The following is a 23,509-nucleotide window of genomic DNA, read 5'->3' as shown; positions in this document are numbered from 1 at the left end:
AGTGGTCGGAAAGTTTGTTTTTCTGTGACTACTTCCTCTTTAATTACCCTAGATGGCTAAGTACATAAGGTTCTCAAGATGTTTGCAATTCATTCACTATTAAACACTACACCTGAAATTAGTATTTAAAGTTTTGGCCAGTTTCCCCTTGTAATTGACATAGCTTTGGTATATTTCTCTAAAATTGCTTGGTATTTGTAAAATAATGTTTCACAGTATTGCTGAGAAAATTCAGGATCTCTTTTGATCCTCACCCCACTTCTCTGCAGCAGCAGGACAAGTTATATGATTGTTAGCATCAGCATTTTTTAAAGCTGATGTAATCAGAACTAAAGAGGCATAAATGACTTGACTGAAGTCATTCAAGTATTACATGACAGAGCAGAAACTGCCACCCAGCTTCTGTGCACTTCACTTTGCATGACTTAGAACTTCTGGGCTTTCCACCAGAAGAAAGGGAAGAGAACTGAGAAAAGAGTATATGCAGAAGAATGGTTAGGACAGAGAAGTTGTGGTACACCTTAATTATACTTCACACTTAATTACTGAGATCTTACAATGAACAATGCAAGCCCTGGACGAGGCTATGCAGTGGATAATTGATTTAAACATGGACCCCTTTACTTAAAGGCTTACAATGGGGTTACAAATCCTTTAAAGTGATGCTTAGATCTATCCTTTCCATCGTCATAGCAAGCTTAACCATGTCACCTGGACAGTTGCAACAGCCTCACTAATAGACCTACCTAGCCTCCTATTGCTCTTCCTGTATATGCTCGGCTCACTAATGGAGCTCCATCTGAAGTACGAATCAGATCATGCCATTCTTTCATGGACTTCTCCTGGCCTACAGGATGGAGTCCAATCAGATCACTTACTCATTCTGTACTACAACAAAAGCTAACCCCTTGCCTTCTTGAAAGGGGCTATTGAGGACTGAGGCTAAAACACTGAGTGGGAGCCACATGTAAAGGAAACCTATGTCAACTATCCATCCATTCACTCATCAAATGTTTATGGAAACATTTGCCTATTGCTGACTCTGGACTTCATTTCCTAACATGATCTTTGACCACCACCGTGGTTTTGTTGTTGTTGTTTTTTGATTCCTTGAACCAGTCTTGTTCTTACTATAGGGCCTTCTCTTTGAAATATATATATATTTTTATTTTCATTCAGATTGCTACATGGTCATTCCTTCTTTTTATAACACCAGGCTTCAACTTCATTTCATTCCTCAAGAGCCCCTTCTAATGACCAAGGCTAAAATGCACTCCTTCAAATCCCTCCCCAGCATAACATCTTGTTTTCTGTGTATTATAGCACAGATACCTCAATGAAATTCCATTTTGTGTGTATAGACTGTAAGCTCTAAGAACAGAGACAATGTCAACCTTGTTCATGGTCATATATCTGGTGCCTAGCAAGGAGATTTTCCATAAACATTTGATGAATGAATGGATGGATAAAGAGTTGACATAGATTTCCTTTACATGTGCCTCCCATTCAGTGTTTTAGCCTCAGTCCTCACTAGCCCCTTTCAAAACTTCATGACTTTTAATATGTACTGGTCCCTTGATTGGGAAAATCTTTTGTTTGATAGATTTCTACTCGTTTTTCACTTGTCAGTTCACTCCATAGTATTAGATCTGCAAAGACTTCATACTTCCCCTCTGCACAGTGGATTTCTCAGCCTTCTGTGTTTTTCTCCATAACACTTTTTTTCATTTAATAATTAAAATTATTAAACATGTATTAAAGCTCCTAATATGTTCTAGGCACTGACCTGTGTGCCATATACTTCACTGTGAATATGATTTAGGCCCTGTGGGAGGTTCATGCCTTTTTAGAAGAGCTCACTCTCATTTTATTAAACATACTGGTGTCCTGGTGCATGGATTTGTGCACATTGAAATAAAGTTAATTAGAAGAAATATGTTAATATCGCTATTCGCTCTTTCTCTATAATAGAAGTGTCAACCAAATTCATGATCAACAATGACAGATCAAGACACATGTGCAATTGGCACCAGCAAGAGCTTTATATGGATTGTGCATGTGTGAGTCAACATAGCCTTTATATACATATATATATATACACATATATATATACATATATATGCATATATACATATATATACATATACATATATACATATATATACATATATATATGTATATATATGTATATATATGTATATATGTATATGTATAAACTTGCTTAATTAGACCTGCTTTCTGATTTAGCTAAACTTTTTCCAGCCCAGTTAAGCATCCCAACTTCTCTTTCAGGTAATTGTCAGCAACACAGCAGTAAATATCAGCAGGAAGCAGATTATTATTGTAGGTCACACAGGGAGAACAAAGGGTAAAATATTTAACTGTAGCAGTGTTTAACTATATTCTGCGCAGTGAGAAAACATTAAGTCATTTTCAAGGTCCATCATTTCTTACTTATTTTCAATTGGGTCAAGATTCTAAACTTTCTAAATCTGTTTTCTGGCTAATGAAAAGAAAATAGGATTCTACCGAATCTCCTATCTACCTACTCCAAGACTTCTGTGAGGATCAAATGAGATGAGGCACGTGAAAACACTTCACAAACATTTGGTTAAAGTGTAAAATGTTTGCACCTGGCTATAAAGCAAGTTGTTTTCCAGGGCTGAAGAAACTCCAAAAAGGCTAGTTGCTAGGGAGAGGAAGCTGTGAGTTGCTACATGACATCATTACCTGGCACCCACAGCAACCATTTCCAGGCTGGGCTGGGCTGTGGCCCGCATTTTGTGCCATGAGGTCTTGGCAGCGTTGGCTGCGATTTGGTGGGGTGTTGCTTGGTGGTGGTGGTGGGGCCTGCGTCCCACTTGGGGGAAGCAGAGTATTGGTTTATGGGTTCCAGGTCTGCGGTTTATCTGTAAATGGCCAGTGTGTGTCAAGGCAGCTCCTGCATTAAGTGTCTGCCCCTTGGTGGTCAGTGCACATCAGAGCTACCAGTCAGATGGATGGACACTTAGCCTTTTATATATACAGGTTCTCATAACAACCTTCTGGAGCTCTCCCCTATTGTACATTTCACAGTTGCTGCTCTACACTTAGTTGTGAGATTATATGATTAATATCTATTTCTCTAAGTAGATTGTAAATTTCACTGGGGTCTAATAGAATTGTGTTAGCAAATTAAAATTCAAGACATCCAATTACATTTTATATTCAGATAAGTTTATTTTTCTTTCTCTCTTTTCTTTCTTCCCTTTCTTCTTTCATTCCTTTTTTTTTTAAGTAAAAATATTTCCCCTGCAATATGGGGAGACTATTTATACTAATTTTCTTTCTGAAATTCAAAATTAACTGGGTGTCCTATATTTTATCTGGCAACCTTAGTCAGAAACCACATCTGGTTTTGCACCTAGCACAATAACGGAGAGGGGGAAGTAAAACAAATGGGTAGTCATGCAAAATTTGTTGAATAAATGAAATGAATTTAAAAAAATAAACTTGTGGCAATGCCCTATAGGGTGAACTGGTATGACAAAAGATTAAATTTGGAAGGAGAAATTAGCAAAATGTTGCAATCATCAAAGGTAATAGACCCAAATAGGATGGTGGATTTGAGGCTGGGAAGATGGAAATGTGTAGGAGGAATATTTCCAAGTAGAGATCATAATTTGCATAGGTGTGACTATGTAGCAAAACAACACCTGAAACTGTAGAGGAAAGGATTATTCTGAAATCCTAGTGATCAGGATAAAAAGCAATGATAAAGATAAAAATAAATATAACCCCTCTCACTTATATAGCACATCTTTCTGTCCTATGCCCTACATACTGTTCCTTTATGGGAGAGCTTTGTTTCTGGGGGGGAAAAAGGCCATTTAATGATCAATTTTCTTTGTAAATGCAATTACATTTCCCAATCAATGTAGTTTGTCATTTTTGTGCATTTATAACAAATTCCTCTTACTTAAGCTCTATCTTGCTCAGAGCTGAATGTTTTATTTCTGAAGCATTAGGCAATTTTGTATCACACATAACGGACTTCAGATGCATTTGTATTACCTGGTTGATTTTTTTTTTATTGGTATCCATCAGATTTTCTAAAAATGACTGTAACTGGCCTATAATGAGATGATCAGCCAGAGGCTAATTTCTGTGATATTTCTTCCTGATGCCAGAAGAGGTGGAGGTTGACAAGTCACAAGGTCCTACTTCAGATAATAAAGATGTAATTCTACTCATTCAAGTTTGTGTTGAAAGCCAATCTTTTCATTCCTTATTTTTCAATTAATGCTAAGTGTAGCTCCATGGCCTATAGCTACTGGAGGCCAGATGATGGAGTATCCTTAACTAGGTGGATGAACAGACACTGTTGACATTTCCTTGGCTGCTCTTACGGAGGTCTTGAACAATTTTCCCCAGCACACACTTGCCTGTGAGCAGCTATCTAAAAGATTAAGTGAATGGAAGAAAAGTAAAAAGGCAGAATAGCCTAATGGAAAGAACTAACGTTATGTACCTGAGTGTGACTGATCACTCTCTCATTGAGCAGATTAGTCTAGACCAGACAAAAGTGAACTTTTCCTATAAGGACCCAGACAGTAAACATTTTTGTTTTTGGCTTTGCAGGTCATATAGTTTCTACTTTCACCCCAGCTGCTTAATTCTATCATAGTAGTGTGAAAGCAGCCAGAGACAATATGTGAAACAATTGAGCATGGCTGTGTTAGAGTAAAAATTTTTTTAAAATATATTTTATTGATATTTTACAGAGAGTAAGGGAGAGAGACAGAGAGCTAGAAACATCGATGAGAGAGAAACATCGATCAGCTGCCTCCTGCACACCCCCCACCGGGGATGCGCCTGCAACCCAGGTACATGCCCCTGACCGGAATCGAACCTGGGACCCTTCAGTCCGCAGGCCGACGCTCTATCCACTGAGCCAAACCAGTTTTGGCAAGTAAAATTTTACAAAACCAGGTTTGCTGACTTCTGCCCTAGGCTTAAGCTTCCTGAACTGAAAATGGCAATATATATATGTATTATAAGAATATGTGCTTAAAATTTATCCATATACAAAGAACTTAGAACAGAATCTGACACATAACTAAGTGTCAAGGTAGTGCTAACCAGTATCATGATCCTAATAAATGAATGTTAAGGCTGCAAGGAATCTGAGTGATCACAGGCAATGTTTCCCTTTTAAAAGATGCCCAAGTGGAGGATCCAAGGGGTGTAGGGACTCAACCAAGATGACTGCAGTCTGCTTCCCCATAATTCTGGGCATAATTCTGTTCATATCACCACCTTCAGAATTCCCAGGAAATATGGCAGCATGGAGCCAAGCTGCTTGAGCATTGATTGATCATGCAAGGATTGGCTATCAACCATCTATGAGATACTACAACATATTATAAGTGATTCAATGATCAACTAAGTTCTTGCCCTTAAATATCTAACATAATTTATTTATCCAACTCACTATAATGAGGTGGGAAGTGGCAAGTATCAAAAGAGTGATATTCTTTTGTATTCCAAGCCCTATACTTGGGTGCTTATATGTGTTATCTCAGATAAACCCCTCAACAGTTTAATTTTTAGCATTTTATCCTGGAAGGCACTTGCTCAAAAGTTAAGTAATCAGCTTAAAGTGAAGAGCTAGCAAGTGCTGAAGCAAGATTTTGAACTTTTTTCTCTAATTGCAGAGTACGCTTTTCCCCAGCTATTAGAGAAAACCTCATGGAGGACATGCAGGTCAGCCAGCTATTGCTATGTAACAAATGACAGACACACCTAGGCAATATTGCAGGTTTGGTACCAGACTATCACAATAAAGTGAATATTGCAATATAGTTAATTACACAAATTTAGGGGTTTTCCAGGGCATATAAAAGTTATGTTTACATGACACTAATAAGTGTGTAATAGCATTTTGCCTAAAAAATGTACTCATCTAAATTAAAAAATACTGCTAAAAGATGTTAAGCATCATCTGAGTCTATTGGGAAAAAAAATGATACCAATTGACTTGCTCAATATAGCATTGCCACATAACTTCAATTTGTGTAAAACACAATAAGTGAGTCACACTATAATGAGGTAGGCCTGTACTCTACAACTTTGTGTTTAAAACAATCATGCTATTTGTGTGTGATTCTGTGGGTCAGCAAATTAGCCTGGACCCAAATTGGGTAGTTCTGAAGGTGTCATGTGGCTGTGATCATCTGGCAGAGGGAACTGGAGTTGATGCTCTAAGATGCTCTCACGCACAGGTCTGGCCATTGGTTCTGGCTATTAATTGTGAGGGTCTCAGTGGGTAAGGCTATCTCTGCTCCACATGACCTCCCATGCCCTGCTTGGCTAGCCTAGGCTTCTTCACATGGTGGTCCCAGGGCTGCATTCTAAGGGAGTGCAGGGAGCATCAAGAACATCAAGAACTTTGGAGAGCTTGGAAGTCATACACTTTAAAAGTCATAGCACTTTCACTGCATCTTATGGTTAAAGTAGTTCTCAGGGCCAGGACAGGTTAAATGGGTGGGGAAATAGGGTCCACCTCTGAGTGAGAAGAGCAGCAAGGTCACATTGCAAAAAGATGGGCATGTAGAGATGGCAGGAATTCTTGCCTTATTTGCAAATAATCTACCACAAAGTGGTTCATTGAGTTAGGAGTTGGGTCTTAACAAAATTAGAAAGATTTGGCAAGTGTTGACTTTGCTGGAGCAAGGGTTATAAAGAAAAGCATTAATTATTAGCTGAGAATGGGGCCACACTCTTGTACTAGGCAGTGTGGGACAAAAGTAGGTTTGCAGTTGTATGTTAAACACAGAGTTTATTCTTGTATTATTATTTTTTAATTATTATATTACTTTCCATACCAACAACTGCGAACCCCATCCTGTATTATCTAAGAAATGTACTCCTGCCTTTGCTTTAACAAAGAAATTGCCATTACTCTATGTAAAGACATATATAAAAGTGGTTTCCATATATATGATACTTCTCACTTTTTAGAGGATTTTCACTTTGATTATATCACATTAAATATGCTATATAGTTTTGTTGCATTTCATTACTCAGAGAAAAAGGGCAAAGTCACTCCCCCTTCCCTCTCTGCCATTTGGTGTCATCTTTTCAGCAAAGCAGACTCCCAGCTCACTTTCCAAAGACAATAGTGACCTGTCTTCCGTGATTGACTGTGGCTGAGTGTTTGCCCCAGCAGCTGTTTTGTCATGAAGATGAAAGTTTGATGTATGTTAAGATGGAAAGGAAGGAATCTCTTCCAGGAGAGATTTGATTGCCTCTCCAGCTGTCTTACCCATCTTCATTAAGGTGGGCTGTGGACACTGCGAGGCCTTTCTGAACCAGTGGTCATAAAACTAATAGGCGCCACTCAACCTAGGCAGCTCATATTGCTGCCTGAGATCTGTCATCTCTGCAGCTATTGCAGAAGGAGAAAGAATCTCCTATAGGGAACACAATGGTCATTGTGTGACAGAAGTGAAACTGAAAGAAATAGATTTTTTATTAGCTGCAAATCAAACTCTTACACATCATCCGTGCAGGTGACAGCACCTGATTCTCTAAGGCAGGCCTCAAGCACATTGTTTGGGCTTCCAGAAGACAGTATTGGATTAATATCCATGTGCATGTGATAAGAAACTGTGTGACTCCTCATTTGAAGCCTTGGACTTGGCTAAGGGCTGGATCTATGGTCTGGAGGTTGGAGTAGGGGAACTGAGATATAATGTGAAGAGGGAAGGAGAAGAGAGGATCCAGTTCTGACTAGGACAGTGGTCAGCAAACTGTGGCTCACGAGCCACATGCAGCTCTTTGGCCCCTTGAGTGTGGCTCTTCCACAAAATACCGATTTCTGCACATGGGCCACGAAGTTTCAATCACACTGTACGTGTGCACCCGCATGTGGTATTTTGTGGAAGAGCCACACTCAAGGGGCCAAAGAGCCACATGTGGCTCGAGAGCCTCAGTTTGCCGACCACTGGACTAGGGGAATCTTGAAATGAGTGGGCTAATAATATTCAGTCCCTCAGATTTCTAGCTCTGAACTCTTTCCCTCCAGAAATGTTTGCTGAATGGAGGCAAAAACATATCCTTTTCTTCTGACAATCAAGCATCTCAAATGGCAGCCTGCCATGGGTATTTTCTCTCTACTATTGTGGTTTCTTTGTGTTTTTATTCATCATCTCACACCCTGTGGTTTGTAAAATAATGGCAGGAGTTACTATTTATTGGGTCTTTGTCATGTGCCATGTACTTCACATATATGACTAAGGCTGTGATCCATCAAAAGAATCCTTTTAGATAGCATTATCTATTGTAAATTGACAATGCTGGGATTCAATGCCTAAAGTCCATATTCTCCTACTGTATCTCCCTGCTTCTTCAAGGTATGGGATGTATGGGATAGCCTGTATGAGTTTTATGAAGATTTGTGAAGAGATTTTTTTAATTGAGCTATTGAAAAGGTCTTTTTTTTTTTAAGTCTCAGCTGATTTCAGGTCAAAACGTCAGCAATCTGATCTAATACAGTGTTATTGCAAAGTAAAGATCATGGGTAGTGAAGACTTTTGAAATCAGAAGGGAATTGCCAGATGATGTAGTGATTCTAGTCTAACATCTCTGGCCAGTGTCACTACATTGTACAGAAAATGAGGTCTGGGTAGGTCAATAGCACAAACATAGTGTTGGAGTTAGTGGCAGAATGGGAATACCTTCGTCCTGCTTCTTACCCTTTCTCCTCTACAAAATCACACATCTCTTGTGACATAATTTACTTTCTTTAGGTGTCCTATCAAGGAATAAGGTAAAAGTCAATAACTTTTTTAAAAAATACATTTTTATTGATTTCAGAGAGAGTAAAAAAGAGGGAGAGAGAGAGACAGAACTATCAATGATGTGAGAGAATCATTGATCAGCTGCCTCCTGCATGCTCTCTACTGGGGATGGAGCCCACAACCTGGGCATGTGCCCTGACCAGGAATCTAACTGTGACCTCCTGGTCATGGGTCAATGCTCACCCATAGAGCAACACAAGCCAGGCAAAACCACTCATTTTGAGCAACTTGGGCCAGGAGTTGGCAAACCTTTTCTGTAAAAGATCAGATAGTGATTATGTACAGATTTTCAGACCTAAAGGATCTCTGTTGCAACTACTCAATGCTGTCCTTATAGCTAGAAATCAGCCATAGACCATATGGCAATGAATGGGCATGGCTGCATTCAATCCAACTTTATTTATGAAACACAAGGAGGGATGGATTTAGCTTGTTGACCCTTGCCTTAAGCCATTGGAGGAGTAGCTTTCTTGGGGGAATGTCAATCTCCACATTTGGGATTTATGCTCCAGTAGTAATAATACATACCATAGTAATAGTAATAGGGTGGTGGTGGTGGTGGTGGTACTAACAGCAGTAGGAGCATCATCAGCAATAATGCCACCTATTTACATTGCTTCATGTTTTAAAGTTTACAAAATACTTTCACAAATATCATCTCATGTAATTCTTTATAACCCCTGCTCAAAAATGACATAAGCAACAGACTCACCAGCTGAGAAGTAAGGTACAATGAAAGAAGAATGAGATTAACAGCATCTCATGATTAAAATTGGGGGTGTGGGAGAAATGCCTAGGGCTGCCTAGAGAGAAAGATTGCATGACTCCTGGTCTCATTACATGTGTGCTGGTCGGTCCCATCACTTCATAGGAGATTTGCACTTAAACCCGTCAAAAAAAGAAAGGCTTGATCTAAGAGGTTGTGGTCTGAGGACAGCGGTTCATCTCTTTCTACCACCTTTTTGGATCTCAGTTATGTTCGTGAGTAGCTCTGAAATGTGACCCGGTAATACCATTCCTTCAACAAACATTTACTTAACATTTAGAGGCCTTTGATTGGTGCTAAGAGTAAACAAATACAAGTGCTGCACAAATACCCACAGGGACGAGTTGCAGACCCTGGTTTGTACTCTGCAGCCAGCCAGTAGCACAGCAGTGTTTGTTGGGTTCTGGAGGCAGATGTCTGGGACTAACTTCCGGTTCTGCCACTTGTTAGTTGTACAACCTTGGCCAAGTTCTTTATTCTCATCTCTTTCTCATGTTTCTCCTCTGTGAAATGAGAATAATATTTTTTCAACTATGTGCAGCAAGGATTTAAGAGCTAATGCATTTAAGCTGTTATATGCCTGGCCTTAGTAAGTGCTCAAATAAATGCCAACCATTAGTATTGTTATTGTTGCTGTTGTAATTGCCAGTAAAAAATAGTGCTAAAACTACCATGTGGTATGCCATGCAAACCTTATTTTTTTCACTGTGGACTTCATACATTTAAAGAATCTGAGCTACTTGGTTCTTCAGACATTTTTTTTCAGCAGTAGGGGTTCCATAGTTTTTGCAACTTGTTGACAGACAAGTTAAATGAGGTGACCAGCATTTGTCTCTGGACATTTTACAGATGGAAGGAATCTTAGAGCTTATCTAGGCCAGAGACATAGTCTGGAGATAAGGAGCTGAAGTAAATGATTTTGTCGAAGCAATACACATAGAGCATGATGAGAGCTAGAATTCTGTGATTAGGTTTTTTCCTCTGGAATTAATCCTCCCTAGCCATTTCCTAGTTATTCCATTTCACCTAAGAACACCCTCATATTAACATGATTATTTTAAGGATCCCACCTTCTTCAAAAGATAAATTAATTAACTAAACATGTAATCCCATGAAGCTCAGTGGCTTCACCTCGCATGCCCTCAGTTTCCTCATCGGTCTCTTATGAGGGAAACTTTTTAAGAATCTCTAAGGTGGCTGGCTTTGAGTTCAGTTAACCATTTTAAGGAATAAGATGAGATTAGAGTAGAATGTTAATGAAATCTTGGTGTCAGTGGGATTGGGATATTATTCTCAATCAATGAAAAGTTAAAAAACAGTCTTTTTTTTTTTTTTTTACCTGAAAAGATAGGTGTGTTCCAGTGTGAAATAGCCAGCAGGCGGGACAAAAAATGTGTTATGCAGTTGCATCATTGAAATGATCTGCGTGTGCTGACCTAGAGATTGTGAAATTTCCACAGAGCCCCTCAAAGAGCTGGAATGCTTTGTCAGTGAAATCCTTTCTAGAGGAATTGGTATTCATTGGTTTTACTGTATTTAACCCATAGGTGGGGGATCAAAAAAAAGACATCATAGCCTTACTAGACTGTGTATTTCCACTGAGGACAATGCAGTCATCCTTGCTGAATCATCCTTATTTTGAAAACTTTTTCTTTTTATTCTTTACTAGTGGCCCAGTGCAAGAAATTTGGGCATAGGGGGGGTGTCCCTCAGCCCAGCCTGCACCCTCTCCAATCTGGGACCCCTCAGGGGGTGTCGACTGCTAAACTGGCAGTCAGACATACCTCTCACAACCTGGGACTGCTGACTCCTAACTGCTCACCTGCCAGCCTGCCTAATCACCCCTAACCATTCTGCCTGCTGGCCTGATCACCCCCAACTCCCCCCCCGTTCTAGCCTGATCACCCCCAACTCCCCCCACCCCGACCCCCTGCCACTGGCCTGCTTGCCCCCAACTGCCCTCCCCTGCTGGCCTGCTCACTCCAACTGCCTTCCTCTGCTGGCCTTTTCACCCTTAACTGCCTCTGCCTCAGCCCTGCCACCATGGCTTTGTCCAGAAGGACGTCTGGAAGGTCTCCTGGTCTAATTAGCATATTACCCTTTTATTAGTATAGATTATCATACATCTTCCATGTCCTTTGCTCTCATTATTGGGCACTTGCTTCACAGCCATCAACAACATTAGTTTTATATTTAAAGTCGACTGCCATTTTAATATAATTCCTCCCCGCATTAATACACTCACCTATAAAGAGTCTTTGACTTTAAAGATAAGGCTAGATGCTCTGGTAGATATTCAAGCAGATAGATAGATAGATAGATAGATAGATAGATAGATAGATAGATAGATAGATAGATAGATAATTTTAGCACAAGGTTATTTGTTTGATTGGATGTTCTAATAGCTATTCATTAACACCTTGATCTTATCTGGAAAATTCAATTAATCTGCACAAAAGTTGGAGTCTTTTGTTCACATCCCCTGCTGCCTGCTTTCCAAGGTCTCCAGGTGGCTGGTTTCTTGCTTTCCTCTCAGCCCTGACACTTAGTTCATCATCAGAGATAAGCCCCAGTTGTCTGCAAATTGCAATCTCATCAGGTCTGCAAGATAGCATCTTGTTTGACTCCTCTCTGCACCTTCCATTAACACTTCAGGACTAGGGCTTGGGATGAGCCAGACCTCACCACAGTGGCAATTGTGGTTGATGAACAGATTCTGGTTTTCCCTATTATTGACTTCATTAAACTTGACAGCATTTTTAGTCTCCAGATAGGGTGAACCTATTTTCACTGACCCTTATTAAAAGCTGTCTCCTTAAGAAGGGTCACTTAGGAAGAAGTAGGGTGGGCACTCTTTGTACTTCCAGAAAGTAGCTGACTTTGGTAAACAATCCTAGTTCAGTTTTTAGAGTTCTTTTACCTCCTTAATTCTAATAGCCACTGTTTACTAAGTGCTTATAATTCACCAGGTCCTAGGAATTATTTATTTCTCCTTATTCATTGGTATTGTTGTCTCTATTTTCTCACAAGGAAACTGAGTCTCAAAAAAAAATTAAATGAGTCGCTCTAAGTCTCAAATCAATAAAGGGACAGAGCTGGGAATTGAATCCAATAAATCTGACATCAGAGCTTGAAATTTTAAGCACCATACTCTACTACTTCCACACTGTCTTTAGCTGGTTCTTTTTTTATATTGTAGGATTGCCTCTTGATTACTACTCTTTAAAATCCTTGAGTCCATTTTGATTTTATCAGGTGTGTTAGTTATCTATTACTTCAGAACAACTTACCCTAAAGTGTAGCAGCTTAAAATAATTACTATTTATTAACTAATTCTGTTCCTGTGTGTCAGGAATCCAAGAGCAGACTAGCAGGATGGTTCTGGCTCAGACTCTCAAGATGTTGTCGTCAAGAAACTGGCTAGAGCTGCAGTCATCTGAAGGCTTGACTGGGGCTGGAAGGTACCTTTCCAAGGCTTCCTCCAAGTTAGTGCTGGTGGTAGGTAGGAAGCCTTAGGTCATTAGCACCTTTTAGCAATGTCTGGTTCTTATTTTATTTTACCCATAGATCAGTTCAGTCTTCAACTGAAGCTCAACTTTTTTTCCCTAGTAATATTGTTAGGGTCAGGCCATTTGTATTAGTTTGCTTGGGCTGCTATACCAAAGTACCACAGACTGAATGGCTTAAACAACAGAAATTTATTTTCTCACCATTCTTGAGGTTAAAATTCATAGATGAAGGTGTCAGCAGGGATGGCTTCTTCTGAAGTCTCTTTCCTTGTCCAGGAAATGACCGTCTTCTTCCTGGTATTCACATGGTCTTCCCTCTGTGTGTCTGTGTCCTTATCTCTTCTTCTTATATAGGCACCAATCATATTGGATTAGAACCCACCCTACTGACCTTGATTTAACTTATTACCTCTTTGAGAAGCCTGTCTCCAAATATAGTTACATCCTGCATAACTGAAGGTTAGGACTTCAATATACACAGGGGTGGGCAAACGTAGGTCTATAGTTGTGAGTACACGAAACAGAGTTTATGTTTATATTATTATTATTTATTAATTATTGTATTATTCATTATTATTATTAACCTATGTTTGCCTACCTGTGTAAATTTTTTTGAGGGATGGGAACACTATTAAGCCCATAATAGCATCTTTGGCCTTTGCCTTTCTTGAGGATTCCTTTTTTTTCTTAGCTATAACTCAGGTTTCATTTATTTGTACTTAACCTCCTTTTACTTTATATCCTCTAGGCCAGTGGTTCTCAACCTTGGCTGCACATTAGAATCACCTGGGAATCTTTTTAAAACCCTGATTTCTGGGCCTCATCCTCTGGAATTTTGTTTCTTTGTTATGGGGTGAGGCCACAACATTAGTAACAAAGAAACAGAATTTCCGGAGGATGAGGCCCAAAAATCAGGGTTTTAAAAAGATTCTCAGGTGATTCTAATGTGCAGCCAAGGTTGAGTACCACTGCTCTAGGCTAGTGTAGCCAGTCCTAACAGTTGGTTGCTTGCCTGTCATTATACTCGAAGAACTTGGGATGCTATACCCGAAAGTCTTTGCAATTAAGAATGGTCCTTAAGGCTTCATATGAATTTGCTAGAAATTTTAAATTCATGTGTGGTGTGCTCCTAAAGGAACTGGGGCTATGGTCATACATGTTATATAAAGTACTTTTTGAGCATGTACTGAGTGCTAAGGAGAAGGTTTTCGATAATTTCGAGAATGGGGTCTACTCACCTTTCTTATCCTTTATCTTGGATGCTCTGCAAATGTTTCATGAAGGTTTGGTGGCTTGTGGGATTGTTTGAGGACCAGGTAGAAGCTAGATACTCTGTCTTTCATGAAAGAATTTATTATCATTAAGAAGGAGGTAGAGCACAAATTATCAAGATTATATACTCAATTGTGTAATTACCAGTGTTTGTTCCTCATTAGCTCAGGGAAGCCTTCTCATCTTTTGCCAGTATACCTGATCATTAATGTCTGTGCTCTGTCCAAATCCGCTGCTGCTACAGCACAGCCCAGTTTTCCTTTGAAATCTGGCAGCCCATGAGTTATGTTGGAACTCCCAGGTGATCTTAATGTATCTAATTCCCCTCATTTTACTTCTCTTATCCTGTAATGTGCTGTTGATTCAAGTTCTCCAAACATGATGGGAAATAGCCAGAATTATTATAATAGAACCATACAGTCCATTAAGACTTAAAATATGTCTATTAAAAATAGGGAAAGCTTACAATTCCTCACAGCAACATGTTATTAGTCTTTTCTAGTAAACTTTGCTAGGAATCATTCTTTTAAGACCTGAAGTGTGTGAAGTATACTATAGATTATTTTAAATGCAGGAGCAAGGCTTCATTCTATTACAAGAAAGAAAAGGAGTCCCCATGGGGAAACTATTTTAAAGAATCAAAGAGTCTTTCCTAAAATGTGGCTTGGTGAGAAAGAAAAGGCAATCACCACCAATTCCCATAAATAAAGTTAGGAATAAATAAAAATAAAATGGACTATAAACAAAGATACTCTGATCATTAGACAAGATTTAAATGCCAAGGTGTTATTGGTCGAAGTGGAGTTCTTGGGGTGCCTCGATGAAAAGAATTTCTTGAGGCCCCCATGGGAGGATGGGATTTTGTAAAAAGCTTTATCGATGATGTAAAATTAAGGGGATCCTCCTCCAAGGGTCCATATCCCTCCTTCCCACCATTGAAAAAGTCCAACTGTGTCTCAACAGGGCCAGAATTAAGGCCACTGCCCAGAATTTCTGTTCCATATTAAAGTCCAGTCCAGTCCAGCATCTGGCTAGCTTACCTTGTGTTCTCAGCTGTAGTCCATTGCATGTGGGGTCTGCATGGTTACAGGTCATGTGGCTGCTTAAGGCTACCTGACTATGGAAAGAGAACATGCAAACACATGGGCAAATGTGGGTCATGGAGCAAGAGATAGAAAACAGGAGAATAAGAGCACAAGAGCGAACTCTTTCTCTGGGGATTTTAACCAAGAGCTTCAAATAACCAATTAACTTTCTAAGATTTTGAATACTTCTGATGGGGTCCACTCCCTAACTAAACCATTGTTCCCCAGGCTAGACTGATAGGCAAGCACTTTCCTACAACACCCTGACTTCACTATGCATACACCCATTTTCTTCTTTGTTGGATCCTTTTCTCCAGTGATTTTCAGGGAATGAACTTGTGGTTCCCTGGGGAGCATGAAGCTGTAGCTTCCTGGTGAAGCTGCCTAGATGACCATGTTTACAATGTCTGACTTCCCCTGAGCTCTTTTTCCTTTATTAATATTAACTAGCTAATTACAATGATAAGAAAGGAACACATTGGAGAGCAGTATTACAAAAAGTAAGTCAGGTTTTTCTCCAGACCAGTTATGTATTTTTCATTACTAACCAGGCTGTACATATTCCTGGTCTTAGTATACTTTAATGTAAAACAGAATATATGAATTCAAACCTGAATATATTCTTGTTAGCTCTATTCATAGTCTTAGCCCATCCAGAACGAGCTGTAATAGAAGGAAGTTATGCCTTGGAAAACAATTTACTTAGTACATTTCAATGGTACATGAAGTTTTATTTCTTAATGTGAGCTGTTATTTGTTACCAGAACGAAAGCAGAGCTAGATATAGCCCTGTGGGGATATGGTTAAATAAGAATACATTTCCAGGTGATATCACATGTAAATAGCTCTCTGAAATCACAAGACATCAAAATTAATTAGGCTGAATCCATTGCTTTGTTAGGTATAAATCCCTAACCTTACTTTGCTGCTGAAAAAAGTGCCTCTTGCATCAGGTGTGTCTTAGTCTCCTCAGACTGGTAGCTTATAAACTCTAGACTTTATTTCTCACAGTTCTGGAGGTTGGGAACTCCAGGATCATTGCGCCTGCAGACCCAGCATTTGGTAAGGGCCAGCCAGCATTTCAGGTTCATAGGCAGTGTGTTCTTGATATGTCTTCACATGATGGAAGAGGCTGGAGAGTTCCTTTATAAGAACACTAATCCCATTCATGAGGGCTTCATTTTCATAACCAAAGCACTTCCAAAGGCCTATCTCCTAACACCATCGCATTGGAAAGTAGGGTTTCATAACATAAATTTTGGAAGGGTACAAACTTTCAGATCATAGCAAGGTAAAAGTGTGGTTCTTATTAATTTTTACCTTCCATCCTCTGAGTTCTAAGGCAGGAGAAAAACTGAGAACCCTGGAAAAATGTTACATTAATCCACATTGCAATAATATCACGTGAATATCCCATGGCCTCGAGAATGCCTCTCATCCTTGGCTCAAAAAGAGCATTTGGTGGTGATTCTGGACAAAAAAAAAAAAAAAAAGATAGAATAGAGATTCCATGATTACTCCTCAGATTGGTGTTAGCTCTGGAGACATTTTAGCCAACAAGAAACCCAATCTCTGTTATGCATATTGGTCTAGAAGTGGTTCTCAACCTGTAGGTCACGACCCTTTCACAGGGGTCGCCTAAGACCATCAGAAAACACACATATAATGAAATTGGGGGGTCACCACAACATGAGGAATTGTATTAAAGGGCCACGGCATTAGGAAGGTTGAGAACCACTGAAAGTATTGGACAAACAATAGGACATGCAGTCAATCATCATTGACTCTGGCTTGGGTCCCCTGCTGAGACAGTTATTGACCTTTTTGTTGTTGAATTATGGAAAGAGGAACAAGGGCCAGGATGATCACTGTGTGTTTGAAGCAATGGCATTTTGGCATCTACTTCTGAAAGTATTTTAACGGGTTAATAATTGATATCACTATATGAGTGCACCTCAGTTGATATTGGCCTTGCATATCTAGTACAATATTAAGATGCAGACTTCACCAGGAGCTCCACAGCTAATTCTGTTCTATTGTACTGGACTCTTATCATTATGTAATCTCTCTCTCTCTCTCCCTATTCCTTCCTGCTTCTATCTATATCTCTATTTATTGAATTATGTGGGTGGGAAGTTTCAATCTTGGTTGATATTTTGTCTTTATCATCCATTGTTTGTCTTCATCATCCATAGAATTAGGATGTTTCTCTGTATTTATTAGGAAGTGTATTACCCAGGAATGCCATAACAAAGCACCACAAATTAGATGGCTTAAAACAACAAAAACCTATTGCCTCACAGTTCTGGAGGTTTAAAGTCCAAAATCAAAGTGTCAGCAGGTCTATGCTCCCTCTGAAGTTCTAGGGCAGACTCCTTCCTTGCCTCTTTTTAGCTTCTCCATCCTTGGCTTTCCTTGGTTTACAGCTGCAGGCACTTCAGTCACTGAGCTCATTAGCACATGGCTTTTCCTTTTGTGTGCCTGGATGTCTTTTGGGTGTTCTCTTCTTGACACATCATCAGTCATATTGGGTTAAGGGCCCACCCTACTCCAGTATGACCTCATCTAAACTAATATGACTTCATCTTAACTAATTGCATCTGCCATCTCTCTTATTTCTAAATAAGCTAATATTCTGAGGTACTAAGAGTTAGGACTGCCCTAACCGGTTTGGCTCAGTGGATAGAGTGTCGGCCTGCGGACTGAAGGATCCCAGGTTCGATTCTTGTCAGGGGCCTGTACCTTGGTTGCAGGCACATCTCCAGTGAGGGGTGTGCAGGAGGCAGCTAATCGATGTTTCTCTCTCATCAATGTTTCTAGCTCTCTGTCCCTCTCCCTTCCTCTCTGTAAAAAATCAATAAAATATATATTATTTTAAAAAGAGTTAGGACTTTAACTTATCTTTTTGAAGTGAAACAGTTCAACCCATTACAGAACAGAACCTCCCTGGCAATAGAATTGCGTCATTCTGTTAGGCTGCTGAGAATTCATTCTGTAGATCAGTCACTCCAAAGTGGGTGAAAGCTTTAAAACTTAGTTTATTATTTTATATTTCTAGTATGTTATGCTTAATAATATATTTTATGCATTATATAGTAGTACATGTCTATATGTTATAAATAAATGTATGTGCATTGTGGGGGTGAGTGCTCAGAATCTTTATTATGATGATTATTATTATCATTATTATTATTATTATTATAGTTGGGACAGCATGATGAAAAGGTTTTCAAGTAAATGTAATAGTATGAGATATTAAAGACATAGTTTCAGAGATAATCTCTGTGGATTTTAACAGACCCAATGTAAGTAAGATCAGGCTAGCAATGAGACCAATACAAAGAAAAAAGAGAGAACCAAGATTCACCCACAGTTTGAAAACGTCTTATTTCAAGTCAGAGTGAAAACACCAGCTCATATGCACAGGGGCCCTCCATGCAGGGAAAGGTGAAGGCAGGCTCTGGAGCTGAACAACTGTGGAGTAGCAGCTATATGAGGAAGGGGCAATGTGGATGCCTGTCCTGTCTCAGAAACAAGAGTGAGTCTATGACTTGCTTTTTCTTATGTCCAATGCCAAGATGATGACTTTGTCTATCAGGGAAGAGGAGTTAGAATGTGCTATTATTGGAATGCCACTGAAATATTTCTTATTTAGCACTGCTATCAAGTTTCTAGGACTAATTGTCACCTTGAAACATTCTTGACCTGTTGTCATGTTCCAGTATTGCTGAATAATGCTGTATTTATTAAGAATATCTCATTAGGTAAGTTCAGCAAATTAGAACTAGAGATGAACTTGGGTGCCTCTGCTTCATTTATTTCTGTGAAATATTCTTTGGGGTAAATGTTGAATAATGATTGAATAATATCAATAATGCAATATCAATAATGCATTATTAGCTTCCTATTGCTATTTATTCATAGTTCTGTTATTGCCCACCAGGGAACATTTTCTAATATCCGTATTAATTTTTTTCTTATTTTTTTGCCTCATTACTCACACATATGCTAGCATCAGCCTCTGAGCATTACCTTCCCTTTCTGTGGTTCCTTAATCACTCAATATTGAGGTTTTATTTCTCTGCTTACTTTATTTTTGACCAACTTATAATCACTTAGGGATATATGCTAGAACTAGAACAAGGTTACCTACAACTGCTAAGAGACCAAAGAGTATTTTTTTTCTTTTTTCCCCATCCATTTTACAGTTCTGTTTCTGAAAGATCCTCCATTATAACAGAATAAACTCTATTGCACCTGCAATCCATACCCCTTTGTTCAATTAAAACTATCACTAGACTTTCGAATTTTACATTTCTTAGCATGATCCCTTGTCTGTGAAGACAGAAGCGGGGGCAGATAATTCTGATTGGTCATTTCTTATGCTGGCAGGAGCTCTAATGCTCCATTTCTTCATTCTTTCTAATTACATTCTCATAGATACTAACCTACACACCCCTGAGCATCTACAAGGATTAAACACTGATCAAAGGCAGGTTTAGCCATATCCCCAGGACAAGCTGATTCAATGAAGAAAAGCTCAGGCTCTGAGAGAGCTTTTGGAAAGAGAAGTAAATTAACAATTAGCATTTTAATAGCAGTAGAAGCTGCTGAGTGGAAGACCTGATGTTGTATGGGATTTGGGATATTTGGAATAAAGGGATGGTTAGGAAAAACTGTGTTCCAGTAAGTAGGACAGAGTGTAAATGTATGAGATGTGCTCTTCTATCCATTCTGCTTGTGATATACAGCCTTTCTTTGGACAGATCTTTGTCTTTATCTATCTATCTATCATCTATCTATCTATCTATCTATCTATCTATCTATCATCTATCATCTATCATCTATCATCTATCTATCATTTATCATCTATCTATTTGTTTATTATTTTTGACTGTATTGTAGATATCCCCCAACCCCCTCTTTGCTTAGTCCCTTCGAACAATCATTATCAATGTGATAATTTCATGTTTGGTGCTTTTAGGTAGGGTTATCATTGCGCCTCACATAGTTATGAATGTTTGTAAACCCATTGCAATTGAGTGTTAGCAATGCTATTGCCCTTTCATGAATTTCATTCTCTCTTGACCAGCTCTGTTAATGGATGTCCTTTTTCATGAAACTGATTTTCTTATTGACCTGGCACAATTCTGTTTTATACGAATATGACATTAAATGTTCAAATGTAAATTACTCTTCCTTTAGCTTGCATAGTATATATTTTCCTGTACTTTGCTAAAAAGCAAAGACAATTCTGATCAAAATTTGAAATTTTGGGTCTTTGACAAATATATACAAAGTTGTCATGCCCAAGAGTTCTAATTAAATACCATAATTTTCCAGTTTCCCATGTTCAATTAGTCAATGAAATGCTATTTATGACAGCATAAATCCCTTATCATTAGAAATGCAAATACCCATGAGAACATACACAATATATTCTTTCTTATAAGAAATACTATCAGTAGACTAAGTAAGCCGTGGAAATTCTACACAATGTTCAATTTACTCTATAGTTTGATCTTAAAAGGTTAGAGCTGGCCAGAGCCTCATGAGTTGCTGGTGAAGTCTTTGTATTGTTAATAAATAAACCAAGTTTAGGAGAGGTAAAATGCTGTCCATAAGATGCTGCAGCTATTATAGTTATCACAGACCTTCTAAATTCTTCATGTACAGCCAAAAACTTAATCAACATATGAGGAGTGCCTATTTTGTAGAGGTTTCAGACTGTAGGGGACTATCAATATATTATGTCATATATGGATAAATCGACATTAGCAGGGATTTTCCTTTCCTGTTCTTTATTTTATCTTCTTTAATTCTTTTCTTTTCTACTACACTTATTATGCTGGTTGATTAATGTCAGGGATGACACCACAATTGACTTTTGAATGGTCCTGGACCATTGATGTTCCCAGCTTATAGGAAGGCATTGAGCAAACACATCCTATCTAATAATAGACAAACATGGTAATTAACTGTACCTCCGACATGCTTCCCATTGGCAAATCAGGGCAATATGAAAATTAACTGCCAACCAAGATGGCGACCGGCCGCCAGGCAGCTAAAGCGAACAGGAGGCTTGCTTGCTCCAGTGATGGAGGAAGCTAAGGTTCCCCGCCTGCCGCCGCCCAGCTCTGAGCTGGACTCTAAGCAACTATGTTGAAATTATAGAAGCTAAACAATCCCCAGAAACCTGCTTTCAGCCAGCCGGGCCTCAGAGCTGGAGTTGCAAAAGTGTTTCAATTATAGAAGCTAAACAAAGCCCAGATACCTGCTTTCAGCAGCCGAGGTCTCAGAGCTGGAGCTGAGCCTCAGAGCTAAAGCCGGCTCTCAGCTCCAGTGACAGCCATAGAAGGTAAATAAATCCCAGAATAAAAGAATAAAAGGAGAGGTTGGGAGCTTCAGTCACCCGCCAGCCTGAAAATGGTCCTCAGCCCCTCATCCAGGCTGGCCAGGCACCCAAGCGGGACCCCTACCCTGATCAGGGACACTTCAGGGCAAACCAGCTGGCCCCCACCTGTGCACCAGGCCTCTATCCTATATAGTAAAAGGGTAATATGCAAACTGACCCTAACAGCAGAAGGACTGGGAATGACTGTTCACTATGACACACACTGACCACCAGGGGGCAGACGCTCAATGCAGGAGCTGCTCTCTGGTGGTCAGGTCACTCTCACATGGGAGGAGCTCTGCTCAGCCACAAGCCAGGCTGATGGCTGCCAGTACAGCGGTGGTGGTGGGAGCCTCTCCTGCCTCAGCAGCGCTATGGATGTCCAACTGCAGTGTAGGCCTGCTCCCTGCTGGCAAGTGGACATGCCCCGAGGGCTGCCGGGCTGCCAGAGGGATGTCTGATTGCCATCTTAGGCCCAATCCTCCTAATCCAGCAGGTGGTCATCCCCTGAGGGGTTCCAGACTGTGAGAGGGCACAGGCCTGGCTGAGGGAACTCCCCTCTCTCCTGAGTGCACAAATTTTTGTATACCAGGCCTCTAGTCCTATATAATAAAAGCCTAATATGCTAAGTGTCTTGTTATCTGGCTGGCCGTTCAACCAATCAAAGTGTAATAGGCTAATGATATGCTAAGGCAACTCAACCACTTGCAGTGATGTGCACTGACAACCAGGGGCAGACAGTCGATGTGTCCACCAGTAGCTATGACATGTACTGACCACCAGGGGGCAGACACTCCGACCGGTAGATTAGCTTGCTGCTCCAGTATGGCTGATCAGGACTGAGCAAGACAGGCTGGACATGCCCTGGAACCCTCCCAAGATGCTTCCCCAGATGGCCAACCTCCCGCATCCCTCACCCGCCCTGATCATGCACCATTGGGGTCCCTCAGCCTGGCCTGAGCCCTCTCATGATCCGGGACCCCTTGGGGGATGTCAGAGAGCCTGTTTCAGCCCGATCCCGCAGGCCAGGCCAAGGGACCCTACTGGTGCACAAATTTTATTTATTTATTTATTTATTTGTTTGTTTATTTATTTACTTTTTTAGTTTTATTGCTTAAAGTATTACAAAGGGTATTACATATGTCTCCTTTTTCCCCGCACCCTTGACAATCCCCTGGCCTACCCTATCCCCCAGTGTCTTATGTCCATTGGTTATGCTTATATGCACGCATATAAGTCCTTCAGTTGATCTCTTACCCCCCACTCCTGCCCCCTACCCTCCCCAGCCTTCCCGCTGCAGTTTGACAGTCTGTTTGAGGCAGCTCTGCCTCTGTATCGATTTTTGTTCATAAGTTTATAATGGTCTTTATGATCCGTGAATGAGTGAGATCATGTGGTATTTTTCCTTCATTGACTGGCTTATTTCACTTAGCATAATGCTCTCCAGTTCCATCCATGCCATTGCAAATGGTAAGAGTTCCTTCTTTTTTACAGCAGCATAGTATTCCATTGTGTAAATGTACCACAGTTTTCTAATCCATTCATCTACTGATGGGCACTTAGACTGTTTCCAGATCTTAGCTATGGTGAATTGTGCTGCTATGAACATATGGGTGCAAATATCATTTCTTATTGGTGTT

The 23,509-nt window shown here is 39.9% G+C and overlaps 1 protein-coding gene across 4 annotated transcripts in view; it reads left to right on the top strand.

Moving 5' to 3' along the window:
• The window catches only part of NRXN3 (neurexin 3), a 1,138,093-nt gene that overhangs the window by 607,938 nt on the left and 506,646 nt on the right, over positions 1-23,509 (top strand). The gene's annotated exons all lie outside the window — the stretch shown is intronic.

The sequence above is a fragment of the Myotis daubentonii genome, chromosome 1 (assembly GCF_963259705.1).
Source record: "Myotis daubentonii chromosome 1, mMyoDau2.1, whole genome shotgun sequence".
NCBI lineage: Eukaryota > Metazoa > Chordata > Mammalia > Chiroptera > Vespertilionidae > Myotis > Myotis daubentonii.
The sequence above is the reverse complement of the archived record's forward strand: the minus strand, read 5'-3'. Positions and strand labels throughout refer to the sequence as shown.